General features: G+C 43.0%; 1 non-coding gene across 1 annotated transcript; it reads left to right on the top strand.

Moving 5' to 3' along the window:
- Positions 1 to 974: 974 nt before the first annotated feature.
- On the top strand, positions 975 to 1,046 carry trnae-uuc (transfer RNA glutamic acid (anticodon UUC)). Its single transcript has one exon. It is a non-coding gene; the product is annotated as a tRNA-Glu (tRNA).
- The last annotated feature ends 10,467 nt before the right edge of the window (positions 1,047 to 11,513 follow it).

Genomic DNA, 11,513 nt, shown 5'->3' with positions numbered 1-11,513 from the left:
ATGGACTTCACACTGAAATCAGCTGATCTGATCCACATTCTAATTGAAAAAGTAGTGTATATAATCATGTATATAAAATTTTGTAGTATCTTTCCAAAGCCTCACTTGCCTCCCCTGACCGCACGTCACTGACACACACACACACACACACACACACACACACACACACACACACACACACACACACACACACACACACACACACACAGCTGAGACATGCAGCAGCTCACAGTAACTGCCTCCGTCACACAGCAGATAGACTCCTTTCTATCATAAGATAAGAAGTAGAAAATGGATGGAAGTGATGGTTGAACTGATGAACAGGTGATTTGTCCAAAAGTCAACATCAGATTCATTTCCAATCTGTGGAAGCAGTTTCATCTTGAGGTTCCAGGTAAGAACAGCCAGCTGTGGGCTGACACAAATCTTTTCAGGAGCACTTCTATGCACCAGACCTACCAGGTTGAATTGTGTCTGTATTCTGAGGGCAGCAGGAGGACGGAGGAGTGAGGACACACACATTTGGGAACTGAGAGTAGCTGTGTGTGTGATTTCCCCTTCAAAGATAAAACCAGCTCCTTCATGCTGGCTTTGAAGGCTTACAGTCACACTGACTCTGGTGGTCTCAGTTGAGCTACAGAGGGTCCACCAAGACCACCAGACACCTCAGCTTCCCAAAGACAGTCCACCCCCAGGATCTTGCCCCCTCTCTGCTCCAACTCAGCCCTCCATTCATAACGTGACTTTGTCTCAGTCTCTTCACAATGCCAGTCACTGAAACACTGACGATGTGATGGGGGCTTCCTGTCTTTATTGCATTTTCTTCAAAGGATCCCGTGTGTCTTCTTTCTCTCTGTCTGTACTGAAGTGTGGTATCAGGCCCAGCTTGAATGGGTGACTGTGTCTGAGTGGCTCAGCTCAACTGAGACCACAGTCATTGTGTATCATCTCTGTTGTTGGAGAGCTCTGTGTGGTCCCTGATGGTCTAGTGGCTAGGATTTGGCGCTTTCACCGCCGCGGCCCGGGTTTGATTCCCGGTCAGGGAATGAGTTCTTTAGAGGTTGAAACTGGATACAGGAAAGGTGGTCCACATTATGGTGGAGGTGATGAACTGTGAATCCATCGTTGGCTCCACTCTCACCCCCATTGCCAGTGTTCTTGGTTCACTCTGCCATGGCCCCAAGTTGAAGGGGAACTGTCACATTCAGATTCAACCCTTTGTTAGACACTATTAAGTCACTGACTCCTGCAAGGACAAACTCTGTAATCCTCCTTAGTAGCTTTGGTTCCTTCTCAGCACAGAAAGTGTGTTCACTGATGTAGGAACAGAAAAACTTAGAGCTCCAGTCCTTCGTTCCTTCCTCCACTGAGCAGAACAAACACAGAACAGTGAGGCAAGGCAAGGCAAGGCAAGTTTGTTTGTACGGCACATTTCAGCAACAGGACAATTCAACGTGCTTTACATAAAACAAACATAAAAAGACATTCAACATAATTAGAGAAAGTAAAGACAGAGAAAGACATTCAACACAATTAGAAGAGTTACATTGCAGCTTAAGTAAAGTTAGAGATAGAAGCTAAACAGGCAGATAGAAGTTACAGTGCAGTGTGAGATACTGATCAGAGGCCTCAAGTTTGATTTAATAATAGGCCACGGTAAACATATGGGTTTTTAGCTGTGATTGAAAAGAACTGAGAGTTTCAGCAGACCTACAGTTTTCTGGGAGTTTGTTCCAGATATGTGGAGCGTAGAAACTAAATGCTGCTTCTCCGCGTTTGGTTCTGACTCTGGGGACAGAAAGCAGACCTGTTCCTGACGACCTGAGAGGTCTGGATGGTTCAAAACGTACCAGCAGATCAGAAATGAATTTTGGTCCTAAACCATTCAGTGCTTTATAAACCAGCAGTAGTCTTTTAAAATCAATTCTTTGGCAGACAGGAAGCCAGTGTAAAGACCTGAGAACTGGAGTGATATGATCTACTTTCCTGGTCTTCGTGTGGACTCGAGCAGCAGCATTCTGAGTCAGTTGGAGCTGTCTGATGGATTTTTTAGGGAGACCTGTGAAGACACTTTTACAGGAGTCGAGTTTATTGAAGATAAACGCATGGACAAGCTTTTTTCAAATCCTGTTGGGACATCAGTCCTTTAACCCTTGATATGTTCTTCAGGTGATAGTAGGCTGAGTTTGTAATTGTCTTTATGTGGCTGTTAAGATTCAGGTCTGCGTCCATGACTACACCAAGATTTCTGGTTTGGTTTGTGCTTTTAACATTACTGATTGAAGCTGAGCTCTGACTTTTAATCGCTCTTCTTCAACTCCAAAAACAATGACTTCAGTTTTAACTTTGTTCAGCTGAAGAAAATTCTGGCACATCCAATGGTTGATTTGTTCAATGCACTTACTTAGTGTTTGTACTGGGTTATTGTATCCGGCCAAGGAAGCAACGGTGCTTCAAGCAAAAGGACCAGAGATCAGCAGCCATGTTGCCTCAGCAGCTTGAAGGTGACTCTTGTAGGGAGACCATTTCATTTCTTGTTCACTCTCCCAATGAAGCTGATGTGTTTCAAAAGATCAAGTTAGGAAGCAGCAAAATGCACCGAGTGACCTCAAGTTAATTTTAGGTTGGAGGAGCGGAGCTCTGGTTCCGCTGGTATCAGCCCGGTCCAGTGTTGTGAATTTCTCTCTCTTCTCTCTAACATTGTATATGATGAAAATATGAAATAAAGACAAGAATCAAAGAAACTGAAGCCACATTTGCAGAAATTGTGTGTGTGTGTGTGTGTTTGTGTGTGTGTGTGTGTGTGTGTGTGTGTGTGTTTGGGGAGGGGGGGTTAGAACCAGAAAAGACTTTATTGCCAATGTTGTGCGTTGAGGAGCGATTTGGTCAAAATTATAATTGTCAATAATTATGAATATAATTTTTGATTATTGAATGAAATACTAATTCATATTGAATATTAATCAATCGGGGCACCACCCTGATGAGTTCAGGGAAACTAAAATGTTGACCAAATTTGGAAAAATTGTCAGTCTCAAACAGAGTTTATCCACTAAACAGTCAATATTCTGTAATATCAACTAAACAGGGACAACTCTGATCTTAGAAGGGTGAGATCAGAGCGCTGCCTATCACTGAGACACGTGACCACAGTTTTGGACACAAAAGACACTGCGACTTCTCTCTTATGATTAAAAATGTTTATTAAACACAATGCATCAATCAATCAGCAACACGTTGGTATAACGGTTCAATCGAACCAAAAGATAAAAAGTGATAACGTGTGTGTGTGTGTGTGTGTGTGTGTGTGTGTGTGTGTGTGTGAGTGTGTGTGTGTATGTATGAGTGTCCCAAAGAGAGAAGGAGGAGGGGGGAACCTGGTTGCCTAGCAACCAGTCAGCATCAGCAGCAGAGGCTCACAGCTGAGGCTGGCTAGCCACTAGTTAGCAGCGTCGGGTGTGGAACCAAACGAAAGGAGGAAGCTGCTGATGGAAGCCACCAGCCGCTATTCCATCTCCTCCCAGTTCAACCCCCAGACCCAATGTCAGGGCGTCTGCTCATGACATATTTGTCTCATTTATTTATTATTCATTTATTCAAGTAGTTGAGCAATCGGACGGTTGAAAGTCATTTTGTGTGTTTTCTCTTTAAAGAGGACTGGACAAACTGGAAAGGGAGAGGCAGGAAATTGGAGGAAACAATGAACAAGATTAATTCATGAATTGAAATGCTAAAATTAAAAGAATTATCTGGGGGAAAAAAGAAACTAAAAATAATTTTACCAAATCAATAATTCATTATTATTGAGACTAATATTGTGTCAGTGTTGTGTGTAAATTGATGGTGTGTGTGTTGTGTTCATTATCTTTGTATCTCAATCATATTAATAATGAATGATGAATATCTATCATGGTAGGCTGATGAATGACATCTGAAGAAGATCATTGAAAAAAGAAATAGAATAAATGAATGGGTGGAGAAATAAATCCTACTTTAAGGCCTTTTAACATTTGTAATTGAGAACCTCTGGTTTCTATCATACAGAAATATCAATAAAATATAATTCCACAATAATTTTGTACAGCAAAGAATAAACAAACACATAGGAGACAAAGAGTGGAAATATGTAATTAATGACTATCACCATAATAAGAAAAACAATAACCATAGTTGTGATATTAATATAAAGGTGATGTCATCATTAACAACGTTGTTAATGCCAGAACAATAATAGCAAGAGTAGTGATGAGAACCAGAAAACAGTGATGCCACAAAAACAGTGATAATAATAATAATGATAATAATAATAATTATAATAATGAGAGAGAAGTGTCACATTTCATTAATAACTTGTGTTTGGTAATAAGAATGGTGAATGAGGATAAATTGTTCATCTCTGGTTTGCTGTTCCTTTTTTTTCCTCCTCCACTTGCAGTGATTCCTCATACAGGATTTGTAGCATTTCTACTGTCAAAAAATATATAAACAAGCAAGTGGACGAGGAGAAAGAGACCAGAACATAGTTATAATGTCTGAAATGATACATTATTAATAATAGAATAGAACAAAATATTGATTGAGTGAGAGTATTAATAATAATAACAATAATAATAATTTCATCATGCAGTAATTCTGTATTATTCAGAATCAATGGTATCCTTTTCAATGCTTTTGTTGTTATCACCACGATCAGTAGAAATGTTTCTAATACAGCAACAATAATATCAAATATAATAATTATGATATTGTAATGAAAACAATAAATGTATGAACAAATAAAGACATTTTAAAAAGAATAAAGGGTGAGTGGAGCTTGTGTGTGTGTGTGTGTGTGTGTGTGTGTATTGAATGTGTTGGGTGTTTGTGTGTTCAATGTCACTTTGAGGGTTGGAGGTCAGGTTCATTTATTGATGGTAGTGGACCAGGTTTTACTGAAGTTGGTGGTTTCATGGTTGATGGATGCAGACATTTTTCCAGGGATTTCTGCTCATCAGCAGCTTCTTCCACTGTAGGATGTTGAGGTTGTTTGGAGGTTTCCAGTCTAACAGGATGGACTTCTGGGTGATAGTGAGTGCTGGAGGGGAATGCTGGAAGATGGATGATGGAATGGTCGTTGCCTCCTGGCTCCAGTTTGAACTCTTCTCCAGTGCGACCTCCATCATTTTTCTGTCCTCAGTAACTGTGATAATTGTGTGTACGTGTGAGCATTTGACACCAGAAAAGACCACTGAGGCAGGTTTACTGGTCACCAGCACCTCTCCTCTCCTGTGACAGGTCTCCTGCTCCTCTCCTCCTCCACTGAGGGAGGGGGGAGGGGGGAGGGGGGGCACAGCTCCCTTCTATTTCCTTTAAGTTGGCTCATAGCACCGTAATTGAAAAGGTCCTGGAAACTCATCATGTCACAGTTGTTAATCCAGGTCTGAGTGAACATGACCCTCTCAGAGTCTTGATACTCCAGTCTGGAATTTCAGTTTCTTTTTGGAGTCCTTTCTCAATAAACCCATCATGATACTGGTCCTCTTTGGTGATGTAACAGACTTAAATACTCTTGTAACTGTCATGTCCATGCATGTAGTGGTGTTCTTTGTTTGCCATGTGTCTATGTTGTGTCATGACGTCCTGTTTTATTTTGAAATTTAACCATCCTCCCAGTTTCTGGTAACTTCCACTTCCCCGTGGTGGATTTCCCACCAGTCTGATTGTCTTCCCCACCCCGACTGTGTCCTCCTGTTTCCGTCACCTCATGAGTTTATGTCGTCTGCATTTCTCTTTGTCTGGTGCGAGTTTGTCTTTTCCGTCAGTTCCAAACGTGCTACGTCATTTAATGCCTCATCAAGTTTGTGTTTTTGTTGAATCTTTGTCTAGTCAGGTTTTGTTTTCCATGCCGTGCTCCTTACCTGATCTAACTTTGAGTTTCTTTGTCACTTTGTCTAGTCAGGTTCTCCTCAGTCGAGTGAGTTTGAGTTTTTGTAGTTTAGGCTTTTTTCCTCATAAGAGTGGTTTTGATTTGTACTTTAGTAATAAACTTTCTTCATCTGGCACCTTGCCTGGGAGTCGTGGCTTTGGGTTCTCGTCCAAGCTCAAGTCATGACAGGAACAAAGATAAAGTGTGCACTTGATTTATTAGGTGGTACATAATTATTGAAGTGGTAAAATTGTTAAAATGTCAATAATCATATCATAAATCAAAATAATTCTTGGATAATATATCCTGGGAGACATGGTTGTGCAGTGGTCAGCACTGTTGCCTCACAGTGAAAAGGTTCCAGGTTTGAGCCCAAACTTGAGCACAGGATCTTTCTGTGTGGAGTCTGCATGTTCTCCCTGTGTCTGTGTGGGTTCTCTCTGGTACTCCAGCTTCCTCCCACAGTCCAAAGACATCAAGAGGGGACGAGGCTGATTGATACTCTAAATTGTCCGTAGGTGTGGCTTTGAGTGTGAATGGTTGTCTGTCTCTATGTGTTGGCCCTGTGATGGACTGGTGACCTGTCCAGGTTGAACTTGGCCTCTCACAGGAAGGCTGCTGTGATAGGCTCCAGCCCCCCGGCACCCTTAACAAGATAAGAGGTACGAAATTGATGGGATACATCAACTAACATAACGTGTTACTGTGACAGGCCTAATATACACTCGTAATTTTAGGAGGTGCACTTGTTCACCTGGTGCAATAAAAACATTTTCCACTGAATACTTACAAATAGTCTCGATGATGTATATTAAACATCAATTATAGATTCAAATTTGTCATTTTTCAGAGTACAAGTACTGACATGCAGCTAGCATCCAACCAGAAGTGCAAATCAACTGGAACGTGCAGATGAATCCAAGTATAAATGTGGAATAATGTTGTATTATACAGTTTAGGCAGGAGTGTCATGAGAATCACACCATTAACTTGCTGTGTACATGAGGTTAGATCACATATAAACAAAGCTAGTATGTTTACTTCAAACCAGAGGTGCTGCCTCGAAATGTAGCATCAGTCTTTATGTATTTAGCTGCTTCTCAAGCACATTTTCTTCTCCCTCCCTGTCGGCTCCACCCTCCTCCAATTGCAGTACTTTTGAGTCCCAAAATGCTGAGGCAGGTGAAGGAAAAGTGCTCTCACTTGACTGGACCTGCAGTGAGCAGTAGAAAGTAAAATGTAAAACTCATCCAGGAAGGCCAATTAGAGGTTGGACTTTTTGGACCAGCAGAGTCTCCATTCTGGGCTCAGGTGTTCCAGTGTGAGGGCCATGAATCTTCCCTCCTGGACTGTGGACGCTCAGGGTCTGGAAACACCTGCTCACCTGGCAAATCAGTTGGACTCATCTGCTCAGGTGGAGCTTTGGTTCAGGTCCTCCTCCGTCCTGTTGCATATTCATGTATTAATGATGCTCTTGTCTCTGCTCAGATGCTGATGATGTCAGGTTGGTGGGAGGAGCAAACCACTGTGCTGGTAGACTGGAGGTGAAACACCTGGGAGAGTGGAGAGAAGCAGAGACAGACTGGTCCTGGACCCTGAAGGAAACAGCTGTGATATGTAGACGGCTGGACTGTGGTTCTGCTGTCTCAACACAGCAGAGAGACGAGTCCTCAGAACGACTCATGTGGTTCATCGACTCTGAGTGTGTTCAGTATACATCAACACTGAAGGAGTGTGTGAGATCATGGAACTCTTCTGGTTCCTCCATCCTGGAAATCACCTGCTCAGGTAACATTATTGACACTAACAGTCATGTGACTGAGATCCAGGACAAGTTGTCTTTGGCTGTTTACATGAACACAAATATTCCTCTATTATTCTGACAATAACATAACAATTTTTTTAACCTTCATCTCGCCAGAAGACTCTCACTGCGTGTTTTCTCAATCGCATACTTCTATACTGCATACTTAAAATTTTGAGTCTACTCAACTGAAAATGGAAAAACGTATGGATAGTTTTCAAAAATTGAGAATGCAAAAGTTCCCGGATGACGTACTCCAATCAGTTAAGATTTTGAGTGTGCAACTGTGGACACTTGCTGTGGTGAGAGTCGGCCAACACTGACTTGTATAGAGTCATCTTTACATGAAATAACAGGGACAAGTAGGAAATTCTGTGTGGACACGGGTTTGAAAAGATAAAATCACTTCTCACCAAAATGTTGTGCTAAATAAATCACATAATTAAACTCTACAGACAGTTGCATCTTCAGCCAGTAGAAGGAGGACATCGTTTTGTTGGCGCCTATTGTGGTGTACCAATGTGCGATGACCCTCCATTTTGCTTTTTTACTGCTTCAGAAATTGACAAACAAGCACAGGCAAAAGGAGGCGGTAATTAGCTGATGCTGATGCGGTGCTCGCCAGTCACAAATCTGTGTAGAAGAAGAAGACATCACGTCATCATTTTGAAGAGTGCACCGCACGGCAGGATGTGGTTTGGGACAGCACTGCACCCTCGAAACACGCGCACTGCGCGATTGAGTACATACTTTGCGTAGAATACTCAGTTTGAAAATTTTACATATGCAGTATGGAAGTATGTGATTTGGTACACAGTAATGCAGTCATGTTACTGTGATCCAGTACAAGTGACTTTGTTTTTTTAACATGCACACAAATATTCACAAAACTCCAGTGTTTTTATTTTTTACCTTTATTTAGTCCAAGGAAACTCACTGAGAGTGACTCACATTTGCAGGAGCACCCTGATCACATTCACAGTCATAGAACAGCAGCTGCTCAGTACCACCTCTGAGAGCCTTGCTCAAGGGCATCTTGGTGGTGTTAATGAGTGTGGCTGCTTCCTCCTACCAGTCCTGAGGATTGAACCAACAACCTTTTAGTTTCAAGTTCACTTCTCTGTCCTTCAGGCCAGTGGTTGTCTAACTGTTGAAGCAAGTACCTCCATGATGAGCATGGAACAGTGTCATAGCGCCTCTGTTCAGCTGCATCAGAGGTGGACAGCATGTTTTCTCAGAGTCAGAGTGAGTCAGAGGCCAACCATCAGACAACCATAGAGAAACATGAAACACTGGAATATTTTATGAATCTGAACTTGTTTTCAAGTGTGTGTGTCAATCTGGTGAACTCTGAGGTTCCAGTGAAAAGATCCACTTGTTGCCAATTACTGCTATAAATGATGCATTGATCAATGATGAAATACAGTAAATTATATTATGAATAGTGTTTGAGAATATTTGAAAGTAAGGAGCTGGGCAGTGTCTTTGGTATCAGTGCTCTGATGCAGCAGTCAGCTGGAGCCTCTGTTGGAATCACCTTTGATAGCAATACACACTGAGCACAGGTTCCAATAGAAGACCCAGTGTGTGCTGCTCAGGGTCCAGCACAGGTAGGCCAACACACTGTTGCTGTTTGACTGAGACGCACACCAGACAGTTGTAGAATCACACACATCAGACTGTATCTTAGCATCAATCAGGGAAACGCTGGCTCTGGTTCTTCTGTGGAGGCGAGCAGCAGTGACGTGAGTTCATCCTCAGGACAACACAGGAGTTGGGAATCATTCAGCTCCTCCAGGAGCTGTGGCCTCATGACGATCTCTTCCAGGGTTTTCACACTGAACAACACCAGGGCCGGCTTTTCCTTCATCACCATTGTAGTGATTTGCAGTTCCCTCCTGTCAGATCACCTGCTATTGAGCTGCTGGTGTAGCAGATGTTTGTTTTTATTTCCTGACACTCTGACTATTTCCCGTTCATCAGACTGAAAGCCTGAGGGTAGAAACTGTTTTTAGCCTGGTGGTCTCAGCATCCAGGGCTCTGTAGCATCTTCCAGAGGGGAGGGGATCAAACAGTTTGTGACTGGGGTGTGATGGGTCAGCAGAGATGGTGCCTGTCCGTTTCCTGACCCTGGACCGATAAAGGTCCTGGATGACAGGTAGGTCGGCCCCCATGATTCTCTCTGCTGACCCGATTGTTCGTTGCAGTCTGATCCTGTCTTGTTTGGTGGCCGATCCAAACCAAGAGTGATGGCTGTGAACAGGACAGACTGAATGATTGTAGTATAGAAGATGATCAGCAGCTCCTGTGGCAGGTTCAACTTCCTGAGCTGTCACAGGAAGTCCAACCTCTGCTGAGCTTTTTTTCTGGACAGTGTCCATGTTAGAGGTGGACTTCAGGTTCTTGGAGATTGTGGTTCCCAGGAACTTGAACATGTCCTCAGGAGACACTGTGTTGTTGAGGATGGTGAGGGGGGAGAGTGTGGGTGGGCTTCTCCTGAAGTCCACTGTCATCTCCACATTCTTGAGCAGGTTCAGCTCCAGGTGGTTCAGACTGCCCCAGTGGACCAGCTGCTCCACCTCCTGTCTGAAAGCAGACTTGGAACCATCCTTGATTGATACAGATATGTATTTTCTTTCAAAATTGTTTGCTATTTTTTCTATAGTATTCATTGTTTCAAAACAATTTTGACTTGTTTAACTTTCCAAAAGATATTTGGGTTTTCCACAGTTTGAGAATCACAACTTTAGGCTGCCACTGCTAGGATCTGAAAATGGTGGTGATGATAACGTAAACTAGAGATTCCAGTTGTGTTCTCTGGTATCCACATGTGGGATATTAGATGGTTTAGGGAGGAAAGAGCAGGAATCATGATTCCCAGCTTCAATAATCACATGAATTATTTCAAAGAGGATAAATTCCTTCCAATTCTATATTTTCCTTCTCACTCTCAGGATAAATTCCTTGGAAATCTGTGTTTTCCTGTCTCATTTCCAGGGTTTGCTAGTTAACATGTCAGAGGCATGAACAGGTGAGTTCATGTTGACATGAATTCATTCTCATCATGAATCTGCCTCTTGTTGTCTTTCTCAGAGTCTGTCAGGCTGGTGGACGGGTCGAACCTTTGCTCTGGCAGACTGGAGGTGAAATCTAACCAGCTGTGGTCCTCAGTGTGTGAAGAGGACTTTGACATGCAGGATGCAGAGGTGCTGTGTGGAGAGCTGAGATGTGGGACACCTTCAGTCCTGGAGGGGGCACTTTTTGGACCAGCAGAGTCTCCATTCTGGACTCAGGTGTTCCAGTGTGAGGGCCATGAATCTTCCCTCCTGGACTGTGGACGCTCAGGGTCTGGAAACACCTGCTCACCTGGCAAATCAGTTGGACTCATCTGCTCAGGTGCAGCTTTGGTTCAGGTCCTCCTCCGTCCTGTTGCATATTCATGTATTAATGATGCTCTTGTCTCTGCTCAGATGCTGATGATGTCAGGTTGGTGGGAGGAGCAAACTACTGTGCTGGTAGACTGGAGGTGAAACACCTGGGAGAGTGGAGAGCAGCAAAGACAGACCGGTCCTGGACCCTGAAGGAAACAGCTGTGATATGTAGATGGCTGGACTGTGGTTCTGCTGTCTCAACACAGGAGAGAGACGAGTCCTCAGAACGACTCGTGTGGTTCATCGACTCTGAGTGTGTTCAGTCTACATCAACACTGAAGGAGTGTGTGAGATCATGGAACTCTCCTGGTTCCACCATCCTGGAAATCACCTGCTCAGGTAACATTATTGACACTAACAGTCATGTGACTGA

Source organism: Aulostomus chinensis, chromosome 4 (assembly GCF_037954235.1).
Source record: "Aulostomus chinensis isolate RoL2024-O1b breed Wild chromosome 4, RoL_Achi_v1.0, whole genome shotgun sequence".
Classification (NCBI taxonomy): domain Eukaryota; kingdom Metazoa; phylum Chordata; class Actinopteri; order Syngnathiformes; family Aulostomidae; genus Aulostomus; species Aulostomus chinensis.
The sequence above is the reverse complement of the archived record's forward strand: the minus strand, read 5'-3'. Positions and strand labels throughout refer to the sequence as shown.